This window comes from Acipenser ruthenus, chromosome 49, assembly GCF_902713425.1.
Source record: "Acipenser ruthenus chromosome 49, fAciRut3.2 maternal haplotype, whole genome shotgun sequence".
Classification (NCBI taxonomy): domain Eukaryota; kingdom Metazoa; phylum Chordata; class Actinopteri; order Acipenseriformes; family Acipenseridae; genus Acipenser; species Acipenser ruthenus.
In genome coordinates, this window is record NC_081237.1 from 3735580 (window position 1) to 3763340 (window position 27761).

At 41.5% G+C, this 27761-nt stretch overlaps 1 protein-coding gene across 3 annotated transcripts in view; it reads left to right on the forward strand.

Moving 5' to 3' along the window:
- Positions 1-3764: 3764 nt before the first annotated feature.
- Positions 3765-27761, forward strand: part of LOC117428921 (guanine nucleotide-binding protein G(I)/G(S)/G(O) subunit gamma-7) — a 67056-nt gene continuing 43059 nt past the window's right edge. Inside the window, exons 1-2 of one of the 3 annotated variants that reach the window (XM_034911932.2) lie at positions 3765-3860; positions 11135-11195. The gene's annotated coding sequence lies outside the window, so the exon portion shown is untranslated. The remainder of the gene's footprint in view (positions 3861-11134; positions 11196-27761) is intronic. The other 2 variants (XM_059014780.1, XM_034911933.2) reach the window with 2 other exon arrangements.

Genomic DNA, 27761 nt, shown 5'->3' on the forward strand with positions numbered 1-27761 from the left:
ATTCGCAGGGGATAAAGTGATCATTTCTCAATGATTACATTTTACAGCCAACTCTCTCAGAATGACCCACCAGTAATTACTTTTGAAACAACTTTAGTGAAACATCAGTCATTGCTGTCGTATTAGATACAGAATCATCGGTCATGACTCATGACTAAAGACATGAAGCTTTAATATTATAGAATGCATGTCAGGGATGCCATTGGTAAAATAAAAGACTTGCGCGTGCTGTAACGTGCGTGCTAAAGATGACTGTGTTATATATATATATATATATATATATATATATATATATATATATATATATATATATATATATATATATATATATTGTTCAAGCCCTGCACCTCATGCTCCAGTGATCTTGCATAGTACTGCATTAAAAAGCAACTGCGTCCAAAATACTGCAGCTTAATGCAGTAAAACTGCAAAAATACTGACGTTTATTGTAGTTATTCGAGAAAAAAAAGTATTGTATTATGGTAATTTGACCAAAAATACTTCAGTTTTTTTTTTAAATTTACTACAAAAAAACGATATCATATATATATATTTTAAAATTAATATTTATGTCTGCTATATGGAGATATTTTGCAGCACTACAGATAAATCACTGCGACAAAAATACTCGAGTCCGGTGTTAGTAGACTTTAATAGATGTTGCTATAGATTTCATAAGGTACTGGTGCTTTAAATTTAAACTGACGTTTATTTTATGCATCAGGATACCCGTGAGCACAGGACTTGTCTAGTCTCGGTGGGTCTTTCCAAGTAAACCCTTTAGATAATTGAAAATAAAAATACGAAATAAATTACACTGAGAGTGTATCACACAAAACATTCTTGAAAGGGACGTGAGAGTATTTTTTTTTTTATTTAAGGCCTATAAAAATATCCAGATTAGTTACAGTCTCGTGAAACCTGCTGATTACAACCTCAGATATTTACATTTTCATTTCAGATTACAGCACGTGCGGTAAAGACATTTAGCAGTACAGTGCTTTTTCATTGTGTTTCATTACAAATGTAGTGTCTACAACACATTCATTACACAAGTTTGTATTGCAGGTTATATTTAAACCCCTGTGTCTTAGGTTTTGTAAAAAGAAATCGACATGTTAATGTGGACACCCAAAATGTTCTCTGCCACGGGCTGATCACAGCAATGAATCCCGGCGAGTGATTGCAACCCCAACCCGCGCTGTGACAGCCTGAGCGGCGTTTCAGCTCCAGGTGAACTGCAGATCAATGCTTTCGCGCACTCACAAGTCTTCGCTAAATAATTACATCGTACGAGAGCTGAATTGAGAAGCACAGCTAAGAAAAAGCAACCCCCGCCGCCTGCCTGTCCTTCTCTCCGTTTTTCGTTTCTCGTCAAACTAATATTCAGAAAACGTTTTCTGCAGCTGGTCATTTTGAACCGCAGGGTAATAAAGCTTATGTAAGATCAATGTTTGCATGATCAACATATGATTGCATTTACACTCCATTCATTGATAGGTTCTTAATTCAAGTAAATGAACCAATGTTGTTGTTTTCTTTGTCTTATAGGCCGTTTTAATAATTTAGGTCAGATGTACCCCTCTTTCTAAAATCGTGTTGACCAGCATTGCAGTTTTTGAAACTCGGGACCTATGTACTTTTTAAATAGTTCAATGGTGTACAACCCCTAACAGGATATCCTCTCAAGAGACTGTCTGGGTCTGAGGCAAAAGCTGACAAAGTGCCCAGAAAGAGCGAATTGTTGTTTTTCTGGGCAAAAATGCTGACATCAGTCCCGAAGACAAACTGTTTCTGAGAATCTGAGAAGTGCCGAATGCTTTTAATTCAAACCTTATAACAAAAATGCTGGTGTTGATTTCTTACAATGGTTCTGCGGCTGCCTTGAAGCTCAACGAACACGAAATGTAACCCAGCTTTGTGTCTGAAACATAGTCTCCCCTAGCGCTGTGTTCAGGTGCTTTGACTCTGAGTTCAGGAGCTGCTCTTCGGTTTTAGTTTCCTGTCATAGACAGGTGTGTAATGCAGGCTGGATCAGCCAGTCTTTATATTAGCACGCGCCATCACCATCTAGTGCACAGCAGAAAAAACCAAAAAAGAAACTTGATCCACAGTGGCAGATCACTAGATAGCGCTAGATCTTATTTCTATATACCTTTGCTGATCTAGCCTGAGTTGCATATATCTATGGCACGCAACTAATACCGAAGATCAGCTCCTAAATGCACAGAAAAGCACCACGACTTTAAAAAAGCAAAACTAGTATTTTGAGTAATTTCACTCAGAAGCGCAGAATGTTTGCAAACATCATGCAAGGTAAGACAGTGACTTTTGAAGTTTCCTACACTTTGAATATAATCCTTCTTCAATAACAAATCCAAAAACAGCAGCATCGTTCACACAAGCAGTGTTGTACCGGCATGCCTCCTCTGTAGGAGAAATCCTGTCCCTGAATGCTCTAGGTCCAGATCAGGTCGAAGCCTCTCTGTCACATCACTGAGGTGGCATTGAGGACCAGCCGTGGGGCAGGGTTTTATATTCAATTATTTGGTTTATGGTTTCGCTCTCCCTCCTCGGGGAAGCCATTAGAGACTCTGATTTCACTCCCCATACCCCCTGGTCTTTCCTGTCTGAAAAGGCACTCAGAGCAGAACGCAGCGGCAAGCCAACACAGAGCCCACGGCACAGGTCTGCCTGTTCATTCACACGGGGGAACTGTCTATCAAAGCAGACAATCTCCTTCCTAAAGACTTCCTCATAGCACAGGCTGGTTAACACAATACAACATGCCATTATTCATCCAATACTGGAAGGCTCCCACAGCCTTATACAATACATGGGATTTAAAAATGCCAATGCACCTCCACTTGGGTTTACATGAAGTGAAAATTAGCCGTGCACTGCAGAGCATTGCCTCTAGAGGGCAGTGTTGTTGTTAAGTGGAGATTCTGTGAAATGCATGTTCTGCCTTGTACTTGTGGCTGGACCAAGCAGAGGAATCATCGATCTATCTATCTATCTTTATGCATGTCTGTTATCAGACGGTCTGTTTCAATGTGTATTATATTTTGTGTATAATCATCAGTCACCTGTTGTGTGTACACATGCATCTTTTGTCATGTTTCCAAAACTACACGACTCTTGTCTTGGGAATTATTAACGTATCCAGTTGCTATGCCTACCGTTAGCCCCTTAGGGCCACATAAACAAAGCATTAAACCGCTTTCAATTAGAAGCAATTAATATGCACGCATGAACTCTTATTTATTGGAAGCTTTTAAATATTTTTTTTAGAAATAAAACAGATGTAGCATGGTTGGAAATGCTTGTAAATATCGAGTAAAGAAAGTAAGTTTGTCAACTTAGATACCCTTTCGTTTGTAAATAACATGTCGATCACTTTCACGTGCAGTCGGTCATGACATGGGGCAAGTTTCACAAAATAAGTTGCTTTTTTCATAGTCGTGTCCTATGGAAACTATCCACGTCCCAACAAGGACACAGCACACCTGTAGCAATACAGCCACTTTGTTAAATAAACTATTGCAACGTGACCAAACACTTCAAGAACTCCAACAGGTCGGCTTAGCTTTAACCCCGCCCCCACATCGTTAGAAGGGACTCGGGGAGACGTCACTGGCAGCTCAACCTATCTCGCGGCTCCACTCGATGCGGATAGGCTAAGGAAAACACTGTTTGAGTATAGATTGGTCAAACGATCTGAGAATCCGCCTCAGCCTCCCAGCCACGCCCTGTCCCTTCTCTGCTACGCGAAGGAAGAAAACACGCTTGGTTGAGAGCGCGCTGTCACAGGGGGAGGGGGGAGAGAATCTGGCTATTTAAACTGCATGCATTCGGGGGTAAGTAGACTACACGGTGCTGTTTATTTATCATTGCACAGGCGTCAAAAAAAACACATGCATTTATTTCGTTATTGTCATCGTATTGACTTGGGAAGACGAGGCAGTGGGTTGTCGATGTGAACGGTGTAAATCGGGGGTCGCGATTCGTTTTTCGTTTTAATGTGCGGTGGTGCTGTGTGAGTAGGGGAGTGTTTCACATCAAGCGGTCATATGGACATTCACAATTTTCCGTTTATTTATTTATTTTTTAAGAAAAGAAAAACAGGATTTAGTTTAACGCACAGGGGAATGCCTACCTGTATTTCAAGCGAGAACCGCTTCCATATATATATATATGTGTGTGTGTGTGTGTGTGTGTGTGTGTGTGTGTGTGTGTGTGTGTGTAGGTGCTCACAAAAAGAAGTTCATTATTTGCGTGTGCAAAGATGTCTGTTTGGTGAAGGGGGGGTTGGGTTTGTTCTGTAGCGTATGCGGGAGAGACATGATCGAGAGTGGATGCAATATACACACAGGCATTGCTTCCCTGTGAAAAAAAAAACCCCGAAATAAGTAAACACGATAAGGTCTTGGACAGAGCTAGGCCACTCAAGAATGATTTAAGATGCAGTTTTGTACAGTACCTGAATCAACACACGAAGCGTGATATAATAAAAACGCCCTACTGCAGCTAGCTGGTGGATTATAATTTTAAAAATGGTTAGATTACATCTGTTCACAATGTACTGTCAATAATACTGTCGAGCTACTGTAATATAGTCTTCTAACAGTACTGCTGCAGAGATGGAAACGAGTCCCATTGCACAGCAGTTTGATCCATTCCTGGTTTTACTATGAGTTTAATAACACAACCCTAAGCTTGTTACATATACACTGTGGTTAACCAAGCTCGTATTAAAACCTGTAATGGGTGAAACTGCTATGCAATAGGAGTCTTATTTCTATCCCTGTACCCCAAGGCTATATCTGTAATGATTTATATTTTTAAAAAATAACTCTTAAAGGGAAGGCATTTTAGCCATATGAAGCAGGAACATCTCCGTTTTGTATTATCATATAAATAGACTTTTTTTATATAATGAAATGCTACTGTATATAAAACAATATAACAGATATTTAGCCGTGTATTTTGTGGGGGATTACAGGTGTGCTGGAATTGGCTGATATTTAGTTATTCAGCTTTTCTGTTTAGTTCTTGGCATATCAGCGGGTATATCTCATATTTCACTGGTGCCCTTATTGTAGCTAATGTATAACCTGTTATGTCATACCAGTGGTGTTTACTGTAAACTGTTATTGATATAAACAAACAAAAAGCAGGACTTTTAGGGTTACCCTGAGAACTTTGTGAGTTGAGAGCTGACTTTGGTTAGTTTCAGCAAAGGTTGTTGGGTGAGATTTTGCAGCTGCGTACAGGACACCACACCTTTCATTGAACTGCATGTGTGCGCTGAGCCTCGCCTTCTAGACGTGCCTGATGAGTATGATCCCTCTATGGCTCTTGAATGGTGCTCTGCTAGGCTTGGCTGCTGTACAGTACTCACTCTCTTTAATTAAACCACTGTTGCACATGCCTGCCACAGGGCTTGCACCCTGCACCTTCTAATAGAAAACAAGACCCATGCTGCTGGAGCTAAAGGAACTATCCTGCTAACTCGAGTCAGCACACAAACTCTTAACCCCTGGGAGATTAATAGCAAGGTCGCGGTCTGCATTAGTTAGCTTGCTGGGTTGTCAGATTTTTTTTTTAAATAATTTTTTTGCTAGCTGATTTCGAATTCCCTTTTAAAAGAGTTTTATAGTGCTGGGAGAAACATTAGATTTTCGCGTTTTGAATATTCTTTCAGAATTCTAACTTCTATTTGAATATGTAGTTCATATCATATTAGAGAAACACTCTTCTGTACTGTAGGGTGTGTGCTGCAGTATTTATTTCAGACGTCATGTATGCGTTGGGTTTTGTTTTGGATGATGTCTTTGAAACAGTCATTTAGAAATGATTTTTCTAGGAGTGAATGTATGATGTATGTTGTATGATTTTTTTTTAAGTTTGAAGCTGCAGTAAACTTTTACAAGAGTGGTTCTTTGCGTAATGGTTGAGACTCTTGCTTGCAGTGCAGGGAAGGTAATAAGACTCCTATTGCATCGCAAAACCCTGTTTCAGGTTTTAAAATGAGCTTGACTAGCCCTAGTGTGTAGGTAACAAGCTCAGATGTCTTATTGAACTCCTAGTAAAACCAGGAGTGGACCCAACTGCTATGCAGTGGGAGTCTTCTCTCCATCCCTGCAGTGTTCACCAGTCTGCACGAAACCTCTGCCCTGTCCACCAGCATGAAGAGGACGGCATAAGCCACAGCTGGATTTTAATAGAGCATTTTACAGCACTGAAGGCACAGCTTCGACTGCGTCAGTCAAATATCTGGGACTTCATTGGGATGTAGTGTACACTTGTCTACCATGGAAACGCATGCTTGGGTTATCTGAAACCACAAGGGGGCAGTACACATTAGCACCACCAGCCCTGGTGTTAACAGAGCCTTGAAACTGGCCCAGCAGTGGGTTAACGCTCCGGATGGCTGGTGATTTGACTATCCCGAGTATTGAGAGCTTTCCTGGAGGACACACTGTGGATTCTTTCTCATTTGCTTGATATTTACCTGCAAACTGGTTTCAGAGAAGCTTTGCTTCATAAACGATGAATCATTTGTTTGGAGCCTGCGACTGCTTTGTGCAAGGTAGTGGAGTTTGAGGAGCTTGATTGATGTCTTGTTCATAGGTTGCGGTCCTCTGCAGCCGTCCTCTTCCCTGTCAGTCAGCTGATCCTTCTGACTCCGCTTCCACCTCCCGGACAGTTTTCCGTTCCTTAAACCCACAAGCAGGGTTGTTAGTTTCCTTTAAACGTGAACACGCTGGGAATGTTTGTAACCAAGCAGGAAAGCTCCAAAGAGAAGCCCTCATTTAAAACCATGTCAGTGTATATGGAAAAGACAATGCATTATTAAGAAATACTGAATAGGAATAAAATCTGGCTTACACTGAACACTTAATACTATGTTAACACTAAGGTGAACACCTACATTTAGCCTGCATGTTTTTGACAACTATTGAAAGATTAGGCACAATTTGAAATGTTTAACACTTGGCTACTGACCCCCCTGGCCCACGGCTAGTGATTGCCTCTTTAAACTCTGATAGGGTTAACAGCGAATGCATTAGCCCTTCTAACTCTCAGCATCACGTGCTCCTCACATGACGTAGCTGTGCATTTTGTGTACATGAAACAAGGGTCTGTGACTGCATTAGTCTTCGTCGGCTGCGCAGTAATCAGACGGCACGTCGAACAAGTGCTTTGGACCCAGCGTTCCTGTGGGATTGTTCAGTATATGTGGGGTCTGCATGTGCGGCAAGGCTAGTTGTATTTTTTAAAACCGATCCTTTTCTGATGAGAATGACATTTACACAGAGCCCCTGTGCTATCTGAAGTATTACCATAAGCTGTCCTCTTTTTAATATAATCTGCTTAAGCTGAAAACCAATTCTGTTAGGCTGTGGCTAATTTTCTTGCGATCCGTTGAATTGGCTGATGCTCCCAGCTTGTAGCTATCTCCCAGCAGCTCCATACTGGGTAGACACTCTGGTATATCTCTCATATGTATCCCTCAAGGGTTTCTAGATTGCTTTTCTGTGAATTTAGCCAGCTTGGTGCCAGCAAGGAAAGCTTCCCCTCACTGTCCTGCAAGTGCAGGGATGGAAACTCCTATTGCATGGCAGTATGATCCATTCTTGTTTTTACTATGAGTTTCACTGTGGCTGATCAAGCTCGTAGTAAAACCTGGAATGGGTGAAACTAATATGCAATAGGAGTCTTATTTCCATCCCTGGAGTGAGTGAACCCTGACTTGTTCAGTGAGTCCATGATGAGAAAGAAGGGGCTGGGCAATGTCCCTCTGAAAACTACCCTGCCTCTAGGTGCATATTGCATTTGGCAATTAGTATTCTTATATTTATTAGTAGTTCCTGAGTACCAGATCTGTCTTTTTTTAAATACATTGTGTGTAGGATGCCTCTTGTTATAAGACACATCATTTCACACAGTTTTGGACCCCCAATTTATTGTGCAATAAGAGACCCTACACAGAATTTATTAGCTTATAGCAACAGCTGCAAAAAAAGTGCAAATGCAAATTTATAAATACCAAGCAATAACACAAACTGTGATACCTCTGTGCAGTTTATCAGTGCAACATACCTGCTGTTCAAACACTATCCAACATGTAATAAGGCATCCATTGCCCCAGTTTTTGGGGTGGTGTATAATTGTGCATGCTATCTTTTTAATAAGAAGACCCAAGTGATTTTTTGAGTTATTTTCGTTTTCACTCCCAAGTTGACCTCCGCTGGGAATACCTCTGTCCTTTAGAGGTATGTTAATCTTTAATGAGCTGAACGATATCAGAACTCTTTTTAATAGGAGCGCTCATCTTGGCAACGCTCAAAGCAGATAAAGGATGGAGAAAAAGGATCCTTTTTCTACTGCTGGATCACAAATTCTGCAAATATTACAGCTACTTCGGGTTTTACTTAGACACCATGAAGTAGTGATGCAACAGATAATGAACTGAATCGATTACTGATAGCCATGACATTGTCTGATCGATTATTCACCCTGGTGCCCTATTTGGAGCCTCGTATAGATTATAATTATGAGCACAGGCATGTTTTGAGTTGTATTTGAAGGCTTTCATGATAATATGTTTTTGCTTCTTGCTTTCCCAGTGTGTAGATTCCATTACTGCGTATATTAACCCTTTCATGCATGGTGACCTCGTATGAGGATGGATAATAAAAACCTCTTCTAGTCTTTATATGGGGACGCATGGAAGACGCACATGCATGGTGACCTCATATGAGGATGGATAATAAAAACCTCTTCTAGTCTTTATATGAGGACGCATGGAAGACGCACATGCATGGTGACCTCGTATGAGGATGGATAATAAAAACCTCTTCTAGTCTTTATATGGGGACGCATGGAAGACGCACATGCATGGTGACCTCGTATGAGGATGGATAATAAAAACCTCTTCTAGTCTTTATATGGGGACGCATGGAAGACGCACATGCATGGTGACCTCATATGAGGATGGATAATAAAAACCTCTTCTAGTCTTTATATGAGGACGCATGGAAGACGCACATGCATGGTGACCTCGTATGAGGATGGATAATAAAAACCTCTTCTAGTCTTTATATGGGGACGCATGGAAGACGCACATGCATGGTGACCTCATATGAGCCGGATGGCATTTTTTCCCCATAGAAATCAATGGAAAAAAAAAATCAATGAAAAATATAATTATTATGTGTCCCAAATGATTTTTTTTGTAGGCTGCTGTGGAGAGCCTGCAGGTTTCTTCTTGGTTTTGAATATAAAGAGTTCTCGATCGCTGGCTGCAGCTCTGCCTACAGTGCTGTCGAAGTCTATGACAGACTCTGTGTCCGATGAATCTAGACCAGCGTTAAGAGTTTCACGGCACTCTTTCAAAGCACCAGCCCAGCAAGCTAAACGCCTCGAGTCGTGTCTGACAATCAAACACTGGAGTGGGTTGGGGTCAACATCCTGGCATTGTTTCTCGGGGGCCCTGGGGGGGTGAAGGGTCAGCAGTAAACAGGTTTCTGAAACTAGGGTTCATGGGACTAGTCTTTCATCTCTGGAGGCCTGACCTTGATCAAAGTAAAAATGTGTCAAAGCCAGACACAAGGCATCGCTTCCTTCAGTCTAGGAACTAGTTAGTGGCTGGTTGTAAATCTGTTTCTTTCACGAATATTCAAATGATTGAAGCAACTTAGGTTTTGTGTAAATGTTCTTACAGGGACGTACAGTAACAGCTTAACTGTGTAAGCTACTCCAAACTGCCCAGCCTCATTTTGAGTGGACCCGGTTTGGTCAGCTTTTCTAAAACGAAGCCCTTATTTCTGCGTGGTAAACCCACAGTCTTTGCTTGCCATTGTCTGTAATTGAAACAGCTCAACTTCAGTTCAGTTACAGTCATTTAGTATTAATTTATCAACTTTTGGAATATCAAAGCAATCATAAGTAAGCCTCTCAAGTTGCTGTAATAACTGGTAGGGTCCTTCATGGATGAGGAACCATCCTGTCTCCAAGAACTAGCTCTGTGTATTCCTATTCGTTCTTTGAGATCAGAAGATGCAGAACTCTTAGTTCATCTTAAATGAGCTCTGGGGTGCCTTGGCGTGAGGGCGCTATATAAAAAGGCATTTGTGGTCAGGAGTGGCTCCTCAGTTCTGTGGTTCTGCAATACAGTATAGTTCACATGCACAGTTCCAGGCTTGTAAGGATACCGTTTAAAACCCTAGCCTATTCGATCAGTCAGTCTGTCCCCCTGCATCAGTAATCATAAGGGTAATAGTGTGTGTAGGGAATCCCTTTGCAACAGGGATGACAACAAGACTCCTTTCACCCATTCCAGGTTTTATTACGTGCTGGATGATCCACTATGTCTAAGCTCAGGTGTGTCTTATTAAACTCCTGGTAAAACCAGGAGTGGATCAAAGTGCTCTGCAACAGGAGTCTTATTGCCATCCCAGCAGCGATACTGTTTGTCTCTCTGAGAACGAGGTGCTGGAAAGAAAGGAAGGCAGGGTTTACAACGTGAGTTGAATCACGAGCTGGGAATCCCAGACAGTACAGTGCTGGCCAGGCGCCACCTGCTGGAAGCAGGTGGGTGCAGCACGATAAGAGGGTGTAGTAGACCTTTGTTTTATTCAAGCTGTGTGTCTATCTTAAACTTAAATTGAAGTGAAGCAAGCCAGGAAAAAAACAGCATTAAACAGGCTTTGGGATTTGGCAGCAATACAGAGCATTGTGCCTTCAAAAATACATGAAGAAATCCTGCTTTCCAGGCTTGCCTAGAAGGCGGCTCTATAGCCAATGTTGCTGCCTTATCATTTTTCTCTTGCTGATTTTCAGTGACAGTAAATTTAAATCGATCCACAGAAGCTGATTTTCATTGATCTCAGTCCTAACAGCCCAGCCTGGAGCTGCAGTTTGTGAATGCTGTCTTCTAAGTGCAGTGGAAACCAATGCAGATTTCAAACATTTAGTTCCTGTCTGAAACACCCGGACTGTTGTCTAGTCTAGAACAGGAGGTCCGGTGCTCCAGATCCTCTCCAGATATGAGCGAGGTATTGTCCTGTATGTACTAGATAGATCCAAACTCCTCATCATCTTACTCCTGTCTGTCTGTCCCCAGGGGAGCTCCTGAAGTCAGTAGCCCAGCTGAAGACAGATCTCCAGAGCAGTGCAAGATCCAGGTAGGGAAACAGCTAAGAATCCTGTTCAGAATGCGCGACACAATGCAGTGAGCTGTCATTGCAGTTCAGTATGTCATTGTTAAGCATGCAATTCTGTCACAGTGATTTTTAGTACATGAAAAGGCCACCAAATAATGTAGGTTTAGCTGCATTCATGTTCAAAATTAAACAGAATATTTTTTTTTTCATCAATAATAAGAACGAGACGTTTAAATTGGTGGTTTCTGGGTAGCCTACAGAGCACTGCCCCTTTAAAAATAAAAACAAACAAGAAAACAGGGAGTTGAAAGGTCAAATCACACAGGCAGTGTCCAAGAAGCGGGGCATCACAAAGACCAGAAACAGATAAACCTCTCGTTTTATCTACAGTTTGCAGGAATCTGAAATATTTTGTTTAGCAATGATAAGAAGTGAGCATTTATTTTCAACAGACTACTTGGGTAGCTATGAAAAAAAAGTTTCAAGAAATGTCATTAATATTTTTTTGAAGATGCAAGCCCACTTTGTTTCAAAAATTAAATGAACAAGCGCTGTATGCATGCGAAGATCACAACCGAGAGTTTACAGGAACATACGATCTGTTCATTCACATGCTCGCTGAGCTACGAAATACAAATCTCATTCGCTGACCTGCACAGCCACACGTAAATGCTGCGTGCAGACACAACCAGACAATGTACAGATCCTCGCAGGTTTTCAGTGCATGAACATGCTGCGTTTTAAAGGAAATAAAGGCAGTGCCTGACCAAATGTGTTTTTACATCCATTTCCAAGATTTCACAGACACTTGTTCAAATTCACGATTTCTGTGACAAAATCGTGTCCGTGGTCATTGTAAATGTGTCGGGAGAGAGCGTGCTTGGAGTTGCAGGAAGCAGTGGATGCAGCTTGTTGGAAATGCCACACTTGGGAATTCACAGGGAATGCTGTCGGTTTGAAGAGTGTTTGATAAAAGCTGCAGGAATTCACCTCCAACAGTTTCCTGTTCCCGAGTTCAGTAATGTTACTTGCTGTTAAGTCGGGTTCTGTTTGATGCGTAAGATAAATAAATAAGGTGACACCCTTATAAAAGTTTACCGCAATAAAAGCAGAGCAGAATGTAATAAACCTGGTGAAAGCATTGTAAAAAAGGCAAGCCATGATTATTATTTATTTCTTAGCTGACGCCCTTATCCAGGGCGACTTATAATTGTTATAAGATATCACATTATTTTTACATACAATTACCCATTTATACAGTTGGGTTTTTACTGGAGCAATCTAGGTAATGTACCTTGCTCAAGGGTACAGCAGCAGTGTCCCCACCGGGATTTGAACCCACAACCCTCCGGTCAAGAGTCCAGAGCCCTAACCACTACTCCACACTGCTGCCCTGATACATGCTTAGTGTAACCGTGATGCATGGTAAAGCAGGCACTAGTGTCTGTGAGCCTGTGGACCCCAAGAAACCGGACCGATCAACCCCCCCTCCTTCCCTTTCATTCAGTCCCGGGTCCAGTTTATTTGTCCCTGAATTGTATGGCTGGGTTTGCTTTAACCCGCTGCATCTCATGGCATTGCTGCTGATAATAGGATAGCAACGTTGGTTCTAGGATACCCTCGTGTTGCTGTGGATTCTCTCATCAATAGCTCTAGGTTAATGGACTTTTTTTTTTTATAACCCAGGCTCAATGCACCGAGTAAGAAAAGCATCTGTGATGCTTTTACACCTTACCTGCAGACATATTTCTTGCCACACGAGGGCACCATTGCTCTATGAAAATATTAGATGCCACGTTAGTAAATGAGCTCAAAGTGAACCCATGCCTTGGTATTATACTCCTATAGGCACTTGTTGTTTGTGGATCCTACCAGTATTTTAAAATCCACTTTTTTTGGCAATACAATCTGGTCTGATTTGTATATCCTTTAATTGTGCATGTGCAGCTATTTCAAAGGCAAAGCTGTATACAGAAATATGTGTGTTTGCTTTTGGGTACCAATTTACAAAGACACTCTCAAAATGACCCAGCACTTTTGAGACAGTTGCTTGTCAAACGTCAGGTCAGTCATTTTGTGCAGTCTTGGATTGTGCTGGAGAAATGTGCGTGTTTGTGCGTGAGTGTTTCTGTGTGTGTATGCTTGTTGCACTGCTATGATTTATCATATTTTCATATACACCAGCATGGGTCTGATCTGACGTAAATAGGCAAGAGCCTGCATGCTTTGCAGAGCCCACAACGCCAATTAAAAATGATTAATTTTGAGAGATGTATTAATTTTGAGAGAAAAGTTTATTGTATTGAACCCACCCTTACTCCCTCCCAATAAACATCATTCCATCTAAAAGTGCTTGAACTTTGCACAAGAACCAAAGATGTTTGCAAATGATTACTTAATGATGAATTATTAGTGAGGGTGGCAATGGAGCCGCTTCCCTGCTCATTACTGCCTGTGTCTGTGATTTAGCGTGTTTATGTAATGCACCACAGTGGAGGATAATTAGTGTGACATTAACACAACAAACACCCAAGCTCTGAAAGGGAGATGCTTTTCCAGCCCTGTGTGAATGGGTTCTTCTCTTCCTTATTCTCTGTTTCTCTGCCTCTCCAGTCTAGTTCATGGTTTCTTTTTTGTATAATGGTGACTAAGAAATCTCTCTTTGCTGTAACATTGTGTTCTTATCCTTTTAAAAGTGCAGGGCCCTGTTAAATTATTGATCATCAGCTAACAGTTCTAGAGATGTCCAGTTTAATTACTCTCTTTATTGACAAATCTAGACAGAAGTGCAGTTGATCCTTTGTAGCTTCACTGCCAGTGACACCATTTTTTCCGACTAGTACGGTTATTAATAATCATTTTTCAGTACAATAAATAACCCAAGCTTAACAAATTGGCACAAATATCATTATAGATTATTGTTCCAGTCCTATGCTACACTGCAGATTTAGCTCAAAAATAAAATCGCTGTCTGTTTTATTACTTTTAGCCTGACTTCCGTACACTCTACTGTATCAGAAAGCAGACTAGGTTACCTGACCAGTTTGTTTACATCTGCTCCACCCCTAAACATGAGATTCTATATCTCAAGTTTAAAAAAAAAAAATTTTTAATCATGGTTTAAATGATTTCAAATAAAAGGTTTTCACAGCAGGAAAGTGTTCTGTCTGACATCACGTTTTGTTTGTTACAGAAGGTACAGTCAGCTACAAACCCAATTTTAAAGACATTTACAGGCAGAACACTGCCATTCAGCAGCTGAATAGCCTTGCCGTTTTTTTGAATTTGATGACGAATGTGAGCTTCAGGAAGGTGCTGAAGATTCAACTCCTCCTGATGCTGCGGTGCTCTGAATATTTCAGCATTTCAGCTTTTGTATTTGAATGCATTTGCTTCAGTCCTTCTTCCAGTAACTCTTTCCATTTAATCCGGGAGTACTGTAATTGAATTGAGTTTTTAGTCGGGTATCGTAGTTTGATACCGGAGAACGCAGAGCAGTAACCCATTTGCACAGCCCAGCATACACGCTTTCTGTAGGGTTTCCATATGTTTTGCAATGAGGTCACATTCACAGATTTGAATGAGATCATTTGTTCTCAAATATGGCTCAGTTTAATTCCTCACCAGAATTAGCCGATATTTAGTAGCTCGTGGCTGAGCAGCTAACATGACAACAGATTCAAGGTCATGCTCTGTTTTTTCTGTTTTTTGTAAACCTTTATGGCTGGTTTCACAGACCTTGATTAGCAGTAAACCAGCCCTAATCCACGATTAGTGCTGGTCGGGGTGTGTGAAACCAGCCGCTAAGGGTTCGTGATGCTGCATTTTCTGAACTGCGTGCTGGGATTGGAATAGAAGTGCAAGGATTTGAGAAGTCCCGCTTTGTAATGGAGAATTTGGTTGATTTTTTTTAAAAACCGGGTTTTGTTTTAAATGGGATTCATAGAACCTTCTGCCTCCGAGGGTCAGAGGGCTGGATGCCTTGATACAGGATACAGGTAGTGAATCTCTCTGCCTGGACTACCCTGTACAAGAGATTTGTGAAGCCCAGGCGTGGGTTAAATAATAAATGTAGTTGCCCATGCACTGGCTGGCTGGGGGCCTCTCTGTTGTTCATTTGTAATACAGTTAAAGTTGCTGGGAGGAGTACCTGGAGTACAGAAAGTGAACATAAATACATTATTGAGATTCTTGTGTAGAAAGAACAGGACTGAACTAGACCCTGACAAAAACAAGCGTCCTCGCCAGCTGGATTCATTCTCAGCCCTCGCTCACCCCCTCCACACACTTTTCTAGTAAATTTACAATATATATATATATTGCACAAGACTGCCCAGAGCCTGCACCACTGCGAGCAGCCAGCAGAGGGACACTTCCAGTAACTTGAACAACACAGCATGTTCCAGAAATGCTTGGTGTAAACTTAATAGGCTCTGATTTGAATACAGTGAAATACAACCATTTTTTTAAAACTAGCAAGAAATGGCTCCTTTCTGCAACTAAGTTTTTTGTTGCGAGTTTAATGCCATTAGTATCGTTTTCATTGGCCTCTGCTATCGGCTGCTAAATATGTTTTAATCATAGTAAAAATTGCATGGAGCAGAAACCATACTATGATAATAGCAACACAGTTCTACCTTGTGTAACTTCTGAACTGTCATTCAGAAGCTGCAGCGCCCCACGCCTTTGTTTAATTGAACATTAAAATATAATTCATTGGCGTCTGTTTATATTCCATAGCCTCCTTTGAAATGCACTTAATCATAAAACTGGTTGATGGTCTAGTTTGTTTACATCCCCCCCCCGAAGATGTTTCAGCTGTAATGCGCTGTAAGCTCCTTCCCCTCCTACCTCACTATGAGCCCAAAAGTCATGCAGCAGCAGGAGGTTATAAAGGACACCTATATGTACTGTTTAAGTAAAAGCCCGCCCCCCCCCCCCCCCCCCCCCAAGTGATCTACCCAAAAATGTATTTGCAAAAATATTTATTAATTGCATGATAATCACACAATGTTGTTTTCAAACTAAACCTTTTTACTAGAAAAACAAAGTCAGTGTGTGCTTGTTCCAAGCCTGCTGTTTCTCAGTGTGCTTTCGTTTGATTTGTGTAACTCAAGGCAGCTGGGAGCATAGCAGGCTGGGTCCCACACAGCACAGAGTTGGGAAAATACTCCAGAGGTCAGGAAAAGGACACAGTTGTGTTGTTTTGCCTTGTAAAACCCTAGAGGCCTTTACCACTGCCCTGAGAAATTCTCTGCGTCTCCTCAAAATTTGAAAGCAGCCCTGCCCTGGCCCAGGTCACGCGATGAGCTGGTTAGGAACAGACGCACAGGACTGACGCACTGAGGCAGCTCGGCTGGCACAAGGGACAGAGCCCGGCTCGGCTCCGACTGGTTCGAGGGGTTTATTTTATGGGTGCTTGGTGAAATGTTTTTACAACTTGTGCAACTCCAGCCATAAAAGCACACTGCATCATCCGATTTGTAAGAGTTTGGAATAAAACATTTGTATTGTAAGTGGAAGGAAAAGAGAGGGCTTCTCCCCACCTGCCACATCCTCGTTCTGCAGTACTGTCATACACTCCCATTTACATCAACTGAACATGCAGCGCCACGTCTGTCAATTCAAACTTCAGTAGCTGAAGTCCATGACGTATTTCTGCACCAGGAACAGAATAGTGTTGAATAAGAAATGGCAACAAATTGTTTAATACACATTGCATTTAAGTGGCATTTAAGACCTGCTGTAGGTGTTGGTGTCATGGTAAAGTATATTAAAATGATCTACAGTATGTGGAATAACTTCTTCTCAAGATACATGTGGGACGCCTCCATATATCATCACAATCTGATACTCCCAGTAATGGCTACTAAATAATTCTAATACCAAATGTCATCGCAATTAAATAAATGGTTTTTCAGATATATGCAAAAGTGTGACATTCAGATGTCAAATACAAAACTAGTCTTCAGATCACATACCGTATTGTGATATACATGCTGTTGTCATTCACTGGCCTGTCTAACCAAACAAGGAAACCAAACCATGAAATCCGACTCTGGAGACAGGCTGCGTCTTTGCCTGGCTGAAGCTCGTCATTCCCGACGCAGTAAAAGCAGTTTACAGTGCGAGATGAGAAACAAAGTGGTGTCTGCAACTTGTAAATGTGTGGCTTTGGCATGCCCTTAAACTCTCTCTAAGTGGATCCATCTTAAGAACAGAAGCTGTTGATTACCCGCTGTAGTCTGGGAGTCCTTCTCTGTTCAGACCCACCACGCCCGCACTCTTGTCTGCCTGCAGTTCATGGCTCCTGCATTAGCAGTTAGCTGCTGAGTTTCAGTTCTAGTTGGGAGTCGCTATACCCACATGAATAGTGACGGAGACCCCTTTGTCATTGTCATGTAGAATTTCTTCTTGTTACAATTACAATGATAGTGACCTGCTTTTTCATAGCCACCCGATTGGCTGAGTAGGGAGACACTTCTTTTTCTTAAAACTATGCAAGTGTAGGGAAAACAGTCTGACAAATAGTTTTTTGATCAAAAACAGTTTATATGAAAGAAAGGTGTACCCCCAATACAATCACATAAAGATTGCTGTGCTGTCTTACACGCTGGGGGCGTGCTGTGCAGTCTGTGGTGATGTACTCTTTCATGATACAAAATACCCAAATGGTTCAGCATTGTGTTGCATTACTGGTGTTTTGTAATGAGTAGAGTAAGGGATAAGCTTGACTCTTGCTGAGTGGCATGGGGTGGGAATAAATCCAATTATCTTATTCTGCTTCACCCAAATGTCTTATTTTTCCTTTCATTAACTTCGTCTATCAACATGGGCTGGAGGGATCTGGCAACATCATTATTCTCCTCCCTGACTCCCGAGAAGCCATGTGTTATTGTGCTGAATTCCAGAACACTCCCGAGTCCCGGCTTCAGCCAGTTTAAATCTGGAAGTACCCCTGCCCTGCCGCAGGGTTACGTTACAAGCATGCTGATGACACTGCGGTGCAAGACCATCGCTGCTAACCACCCTCCCCATCCCTCCCACTGAACCGATGCATTGAGAGCACTGTCGTATTCCAAAGCAAGAAGCAAAACATAGGCAAAGACGAAAAGCCTTCAACCGGAAACACGCATCAGCATATGATTGTACGCGCCTGTAGTAATAGTACAATATATGCATTTCTCAATGTTGTTATCCCGATGCAAGAAGCAAAAATATGTTTGTGAAAGCCTTCAAATACAACTGGAAACATGCATGTGCCCTCAGTATAATATAATATAGCACCAGGACGATTAATCGATCAATCAATGTTTAATAAAAGCCATGGCGATCAATAATCGACTACCTCGATTATGTGCTTTTAAGGTGTGGGCTATATCATTAAAACAGTTTTCTTTTATTTCTTTTTTGGAAGGTTTTGTAAAAAAAATATGCATACCCTCAAAATACTGAATGACTAACTTTAAGTGCATGGGTGCATTCTAAATATAAAGCATGACCTTTCGGTGTATCACAATATTGCAGTTAATAAAAGCAATGCAAACGTTTTTATTTTCAACACTGTCGTTTCCTCTGTGCTACAGCTCAAAATGAATTCTATTTATATACAGAACCATGATTATTAGCAACTCTTAATAGCACTGAATCCTCCAAAGGACCATTGCTCTTTGCTGTTCCTCTGCTGGCTGCTAAAATCTTCGTCAACACGTCATTGATGCTAATGCAGTGTAATTATCAGGCGTACTCCTTTTCCAAAGAGAACAGAATGGTTGAAAAGGTTGAAGATTCCCAATGCAACTCCGACTTTATCTTTTAAGCAATCTTCAGGGAGGAAAGAACCAACGTTTGAACTATTAAAAGAAAAAAATAATGCATTTGCTTTTAAAATAGAAATAAAAATCACTGCGTGTTGTTGGGGAGATCAAGATTTCAACCAGACTAAGACTGGTTGAAATAAGACCGCAGCATTAACGAACACTGGGGCTCAATTCATCTGGCAAAATGGCTGTAGATCTAACTGCAAGTCAGACATGATCGGCATCATTATTATAAAGTTGCTTGTCTCTGTGTTTCTTTCATTTGTGAAATGTCTTTAAGCAAAGTGGATTGAATTGAGATCACTTTGATGTTCCAGTTAACAGGGCGTGGGCGCCCGATTTAACAGAGAACATCCTGATTGCGTAGAAATGGTGTGCTTTTCACTGCCTTGGTACACAGATGCCCTTCATCTAAACCTCAGGGGTGCGAGCAATTAACTGCTGATAGAACATGGGCTCCTTCCAACCCTGTGATTTCAGAAATACTAAAAGAAACTTCATCAGTGCATGTCTTCATTGAGACTTCTAGCTGACTTCTGGTTGAAGTGTTTGTCATTGACTTCATGACGTTTCTTTTGTGCTAAGTATGTCATTGCTGTAGATGAACTCTGTGACTTGGATCCAGTTGAATCAGGCAGGGTAGCAGCCCGCCCCAGTGATCACAGACTTGGGTTTTGTTTTCCCCTCAGGGCCCCTGCCATTGTAAACATGTTTATTTGTTTGTACCGTTCTCCTCGGCTCTGAGAGCCCCCGGGTGGGCGGGCCTTCTCAGCCATGTGTTCCCTTGGCACTGCGTCCGTGTTTACATGTGTGTGCCGGCTGTCTGCCAGGGTGGGCTCCCGCGCAGGGGGGCAGGGTGGGAGGGGCTGGAAAATCTCACTTCACTGTTTCCCTACTGGAAACTTGACATGAATCCATTATCCAAGAGAGCCGTGCCACACCCTGCTTATATATAACACTCAGCCTGGGGTATAAAACACGCAGCTGTGCTAAATTTAGAGATGGTGAAAGAAACGAAAGAATACTTTTTCAAGTCTTAGACTGAATGTCTGTTACTATTTCTGTATCTATAACCCCTTCGTAACGTACAGTACTAAGAGACGGGGTGATGCTGTTTTTAATATTGCACTTTTAACACTGTGCTTCATTCTGGGTAACGAGTCAATGCTCACATGATCGCTGTTGGTTGGGGTTGTTTGTGTTTGGACCAGCAGCTGTCAAATTGTGCTTTTTTTCTGTTTTGTTTTTTTAAACAGGCTGCTTATTAAGTCCAGGATTGATTTTGAAATATTACTGCTGATATAGAAGGCCTTGAATGGCTTGGCATCAAGCTACATCTCTGATGTGTTAACTGAATATATTCCTGTGCGAAACCTGCGATCTGCTGAAGCTGGGCTCTTAAGAGTCCCAGAAGCTAGGCTGTGGTCTGTGGGAGGGCATTTTGCTGTTATGCATCCAAGTTATGGACTATGAGCTGTGCTGCATGGATTGCGCTATATAAAATAAAGATGATTATTATTATTATTATTATTATTATTATTATTATTATTTTTTTTATTATTATTATTATTATTATTATTATGATTATGATTATGATTATGATTATGATTATGATTATGATTATTATTATGATTATTATTATTATTATGATTATGATTATGATTATGATTATTATTATTATTATTATATTAAATATCAGTTTAAGTTATATCTGAGCCTTATGTTATCTTTCACATAGGGTCCTGTCTAACATGCAGGACAGGCTGCAGTACAGTGTGTGTGTCTGTGTGTGTGTTTGCAGTACAGCCTGTGTCTGTGTGTGTGTGTGTGTGTGTGTGTGTGTGTCTCTGTCTGTGTGTGCGTGCGTGCGTGTGTGTGTCTGTGTGTGTGCGTGCATGCGTGCGTGCATGTGTGTGTGTGTGTGTGCTGTTTCTGTGCAGATGCTTTTCATACTCTATCTTCTGTGAGAGCAGTTTGCCACAGTCCAGGGTGTGCCTGCTGACAAGTCGGATCGTTTCCATGGTGTTCACTGAACTGCTCAACCTGTATTGCAGTACTCCTTCCCATCCCCCAGATGCAGAACAGAGCGTGCGTCCTCTTCTCTGCTGAAGGCATTGTGACTGCAGGGAGGATGGCATATTACCCAGCATGGTCTGTGAAGTCAGGTGTGTTCCCAGACCCTCTCTTAATGATGTGTGATCAGGCTGCTGCTGCAGCAGGCACATTGTGTCCTCTACAGCACTGCCCGGGAGAGTTCCAGAACTCCCCCTCCCTCCTGCCCTCTGATTGGCTACACTGACGTCGCACTGTGCATGGAGAAGCAGTAGAGCGCCTCATCATCAGCTCCTTAAGGAGCGTTTCCGGACAGAGGAGCTGGATCTCACTGCTGGGAATGACAGCCACAGCTCACTGCCTGCCAACCTGCCTCTTGTTCCGGGAACCGGCATTTTTCTTCATGTAATACTTCCTGGCTTACCATAAGAGAGGCAGAACCCGATGCTTTGAAATGTATGAATAAATGAATAAAAAATGCAGTTCCCAACAATACTGCAGCAGGCTGAGTCATAGCACTGCATTCTCTCCTCCTTGTGCTGGAGTGTGTGGTTACCTGTAGAGCAGGGATTTGTACTGTATGATGCAGAGTAGCAATATACAGGATATAATACCATATATTGTAGAGTTTCCTTGATCCATTCAGTAAATTGTATTACTTATCCCTGCCGATGTAGATACAGAGGCAGCGCTTCTATTTAATCATATGTATGTGTATGTGTGTGTGTATATGTATATATATATATATATATATATATATATAAACTTGGTATGGATTTCTGGCTTCTAATCATTTAGGCTAAAGAAGGCTGTATCGTCAGTATCCATTGCCTAAATTAATCATTTTCCACAGACTGTTTTAAGAAGTTAATCTAGAAATTGTTGGTGGATCTATGGAACAAATACTAAATGAAGGAAAATGCTATATTTTAAACAAGATCGTGGCAAAGCATAGTGAAAGCATGGTAAAGTACAGGTAAGCACGGTGTTATCATGGGAAAACCGTGGAAAAAGTGCAAATTACTGTGCATTTTCACTGTGAGCGACTTGTGTAAGAGAGTCTCCTATGTGCTTCAGCCTCTGCTTTGCAGGCTTTCAGAATAGTATGAGGCTTCAGCGTCTGGCCGTGTCCCTGAGTGACCTGACTCCTGGCTGGCACTGTCCCAGGGTTTTGAGACAGGTCAGTCTTGTATCCCACCTTCCCGAAATCCCAGAGAAGGAAAGAAACAGTAAGAGCTAAGATGCGGAATTGGCAGAATTTCCGACAGAGCACAGGGTGAGCTTGGCAGAGCTGGCATTGCAGTAACAGACGCCACAGTGCTGTGTTCAGTTGTCTTAAACTGGTTCCACGTTCCAATGCAGGGGGAACTGATGCAAGGACAGCTTCCGCTAGCATGTTTCACCTGCCTGCGATTTTTTTATATCATTTTTTTTTTTTAATAAACACCGAATTTTAATCATTGAGTATTCTAATGTTTGAACAAATACTGCTTGAAACGTCAGTGGCCGTGTTTGTATTTAGTACTGTAGCACAGTTTACAAATGACTAGATTAAAAAAAGATGTTGTGCAAAGGAAACCAATCCATCGATGACGGACAGAATATCTAGCACACATTCTACTGCACAGGGAGCTTGCTTGCTTGAATAGGCAATTTGAAGGAGTTCCGTATTCAGAATGACTCATTTAAATATTCAAAGAACACAACCTGTGTTCATCGCAGCATGGATGCATTTTCTGGAAATAGTATATGAAATAAAAAACACCACAAACGTTTAAAACTGTTCTGAGCTCTAGACCAGATGAGGGGGGCGTGGAGCAACCTTTAGGAGGAATTTAATTAAACTTCACTGCCAGCATGGTCTGTTGTCTAAAAGCAATTTACACAATGGCTAAACTATGCAAGAACGTAGTAGAAAAAATGACTAATTCACATGATTTGTAAAACACCTGCAGCTTTAGTAGAAAAATACTGTGCCATGCAATTGACATGCAAAGATAGCCACTAGATGGCAGCACCAGACCACATACGAGCTGTGCTGCTGCTCTCCCCTCGTCTCCCTGGGCTGCAGTCTAGACTGGCTGAGCGGCAGAATTCTTTCAGACTTACATCAGTTTGGCTCAGACACTGATTCACTCAGCAGTTTTAGACAGTCTAACGTCTCCAGACTAGCCTTCGAGGAGTCCAGTTCATGAGAGACTTTTGTACCCTTGGCAAAAAAAGAAAACATGATTCAATTTTTGAAGAATGTGCATTCCAAAGAAGCAGCACCTTTTTTTTTTGCATTGTATGTATTCAGTTGGTCTAAACCATGCATGACCTCTGTTTGACTGATCTGCCACCAGAACAATTTCAGATACTTGTATTACAGTCTAACCTCACACTTGCAAACTCATTGGGAGTGTGTTCATCAAACTTTTTTATTTTCAGTAATTTCATGCATTTGTACTAAATGAAAAGAAAGCCTGTTCACCTCTAACCTGAGGAAGAGGAAAGCAGCATGTATAGATCATGCCGGTGTTGCAGCTGTGTTCGTATGGTAAATGCTCTTTTTATGCAGCAGCCAGGATCCTGCTTCATGTTTCACCTGGTGTGCCTGGTTGACCAGTCTCTTCACAAGTGTGGGGTTTGCATCTGTCTCTAGATGTATCCCATGGTTGATCTTTAGACAGCTTGGATGTGGACGGTACTGTAGAATCAGACATGTGTCTGTTCGATGCTTGCTTCCAGACATACTGTGTGAGAGAGTTGGATTCGAAGGGGTTATTAATAATGATAACTATCGGTTCTGAACGTGGTCTGCCTCATGCTGCAGGTGGCTTCTTATCACTTCAGCCTTGGACTCCCAGAACTGGTGCAGCTTATGAATGAACTTTCCTATGAGAATGCAAGCATATGAATGCAGCCTGCTCCTTCCAGGGCGGTGTGACACTTTCTACACCAGCTGCACAAACGTGTACTTTCATAAAGATTCCAAATGACTGCTTCCATATTCATGAATATTCTGATTGAAACATTTACAAAAATACAAAAAAAAATCTGATCAAGTACATATAGGTTCTCTGCTTTTAATGCACAGTATACCTTGCATATATATATATATATATATATATATATATATATATATATATATATATATATATATACATAGACAAAACTGTAAATAGAAAATCTGCTCTATGCACATATTCCCTTGCAACATTCGCATTTTGCTTTTGAGTACCTGGATATTTTGAGTAGATGTATTGCAGCCTATTATTTGTACCAGAATCAATAACCCACCAGCATTCCAGTACTAGAAATATGTAGTGCTCAAGTACTTGACTTTTGTTTGTGTTTTTTTTATTTTTTATTTATACAGTGAAACTTGAATTGATCGCTCACCAGGACTAAGTCCTGCTTGCACAAGGCTTCATTCAAAAGAAAACCACTCCATCTGGAATGAAATACTGTGAATTTAAACTGCTTTTCAAATTAAGCAAAGGATGCTGCAAGAATGGCTTGCTAATGCTGAGTTGCATTTGCCTCCCTCCCTCCCTCACACCCACACTCCCACCCACACATGTAGCGTAACCTTTTCTTCCAGTCCTCCGTTGAGTGGGGACCCCCTACACACCCGCACACTCACACTGCACAGAGAAGGAGAGAGGTAAACACATCGTGGTTTCCTTGTTTCTGACCTTTTTACTGGGACCAAGACAGTCTAGATGGAGCTTCTTGTTGTAAGCTGAGTCATGTTCTAGGATAGTAAATAACCTGCTGTGCACATCCGGACAAGAGCAGCAGCACAAGGTCTGTTAAAACTAGCAGAGGGGGGTTGGGGGTTGGGGGGTTGGGGGTTGGGGGTTGGGGGTTGGGGGGTTGGGGGGTAGGGGGTAGGGGGTAGGGGGTAGGGGTTGGGGGCGGGGTTGTGTCCATACAGCAGTTTGGGGAATTCTAAACAAAACTATAAAACAGGTTGCAAACTAAACATCGAAGAATTCTTACAATATTTGTCGTTTTTTGGTTAGTAGGCTGAAATGAAGGAATGCTTTATTGTGGTGTGTGTCTGGTGCTAGTGATATTTCCATACAGGAATATTTTAGATATACTGTATATATTTTTCCAAATGGTGTGTATCCAGGTTTGCTTGCCCCCCCTCTCTTCCTTGCTCACACGGTCCCAGATATACCCTAAATACCCTCAGAGCAGCTCGGTGGACATCACATTCCTTCACACTGCTAGTATAGCGCTGCCTAATCTCACCCTGATTATAACAAGGTTAAAAAAAAAGAAAAGTCACTATTGGGTTGTATATACTATACACTTTCATACCAGAATCCAATTCTTTCATAGCCAGATCATGCATTCAATACATTCATTGCATTCCAGGGATCATCTATAGCACCTGTGATGTAGAAATATGACTACAGCCTTGTCTGGAGGGATGCATTGTACAGTTCCAGGTATAGGGAAGTACTGCGTGCCGTATCTAGAACACCCTCGGGGGCCCTGTGCCTTTATCCCAGTTAAACCATTTCTATAGAAATCCCTCTGCCAGGGAGAGTAACCCTGCTGTCGATACCTGCTTGTGTTTATTGCCTGGGCGCCGCTGACACTCCTGCGGTTGTTTGTACTGAGGGTGGATCGTACGTACTGTACCTTACCTGGACTTTGAAATCCCTGCCAGCTCTCCTGCATTCCAGCAGGCTGACATCTACATTCCTGAGGTGCAGAGTCTCACCAGAGCAGTGCTGTTAATAAGTAACAGCAACCCTGGGGTCTAGGAGCCAGAAAAACAGAAGTTAGTGCACCGAAGCCCTGGCGTCCAAAGTGGAACACCCTGTAATAAAACAGATACGGGGACTATATCTGTTATAGCCCCATTGAATTTGGTTATGATCATCTTCTTGTACCATGCATATACTATACATTTTTGGCTATATCTCGTGAACTATATTTTTCCCCCCAAAAAAAAGATTACTGCTTTGGGCAATCAACAGAAACTTACTTGCCAGGAGAGAAACTAAAGCCCTGTTTAGAGCTGGCTATTAGACTACAGCTCTGGTGCAGCTGGTTAAATATGTTCAGTTCAGTTTTACAGTGCAAAACAAGACTTTTTTTTAAAGGATGTTATTTTCAAAACATGTACTGTGGTCTTTAATTAGCTCCTGCTATTCAAAAGGAAACAAATTCCCTGTCACGGCATTAAAACAACTTGAGAGTGCTTCAGAGACCTTGAATTATAGTGCTTAGTTGTTTGGTTCGAGCCTTGCAAGATTGGAATAGATGTTTTTCATTTGCAAAGAAAAAAGGAATATATTAATAAACGCTGAGCTATAGATATTTTTCAACATTGATTTTCTTTAAATAGTTTTTTCCACACATCATGCATGGGTCGTAAATCAGCTGTTTATGTAATAATAATAATTTTCTGATCAACACAAGTAACCCACCATGTCACTATATCCTGTCTTTATATGACAAAATAAAACAGGTAGAGAAATCCCTTCACGATCAAAATGTGTGTGCTGTTGTCTACTACAGTACATTGTCCTTTTACACGCTTAATGATTTCAGCTATGTGTGTCTTGTTTGTGAATTCCACATCGATGGGTACTTTGGGTGAACTTTGAAAACGTAAAATTAAGAAACAAACAAACTAGGATCTGCATTAACAGATTTGAAAAGCCAACAGCCCCAGCAAGTTCTGAATCCTACAGTTCATCGGCCTTGAGCTTGATATCAATCAGAACAGATGTACCGTGAGGATCGTATCACTTTGCAATCAGTTGTTACTGACAACAAAAATGGCATCTTGAATAGTTTGAAACGAAAACAATCGCTGTGTACAAAACAGGTCTGGTAGGGGTCGCACAGATTAATGGCTGAATTTCCTATAGGACTCCAAGCTCTTGGAAGATGCAGTTAAACCTGAACTAGTGCTTGAACCTGCCAGTTGAACTCAGATCCGCAGCGACCGTGTCCTGTCGTTGCTGTTCAGTGTACGAAACCAGAAAATAGGGATCTTGAAAGTCTGAAATATTTTCCATTATCAAATAGGTCAGCTGTGGTGTGCATATAGTGTGATGCAATGTATGGTTGTTATGCATTCAATATGTATTATTATTATTATTATTTATTTATTAGCAGACGCCCTTATCCAGGTCGACTTACAATTCTTACAAGATATCACATTATTTTTACATACAATTACATTATTTTTTACACATTATTTTTTACACATTATTTTTACATACAATTACCCATTCATACAGTTGGGTTTTTACTGGAGCAATCTAGGTAAAGTACCTTGCTCAAGGGTACAGCAGCAGTGTCGCCCACCAGGGATTGAACCCACAACCCTCCAGTCAAGAGTCCAGAGCCCTAACCACTACTCCACACTGCTGCCCTACAGTTCTACAGTGTAGTGTGTATGTAGTCTTACCCACATCAATGTTGTAGTGCAGAGATTCATTACAAGCTAGTTAATCCTAAAGTTATAACTTTGGAGCCTGTGTCAGAGCTGCAGTGCCTGAGAGTTTGGGAATACAGCGCACAAATAAAACTAGGATTAAAATACTCTGGAATTGGTTTCATAACCTTTTATAAAACAGTTACTGCAGTAAAATCCTCCCACAGTAATATTGGTTTCTGTTTATTTTGCTTGCTGGCATTCAGTAAGAGAACAGGCAACATGCACAGCCATTCAGCCCAACCGCAGTTAAAAGCATGC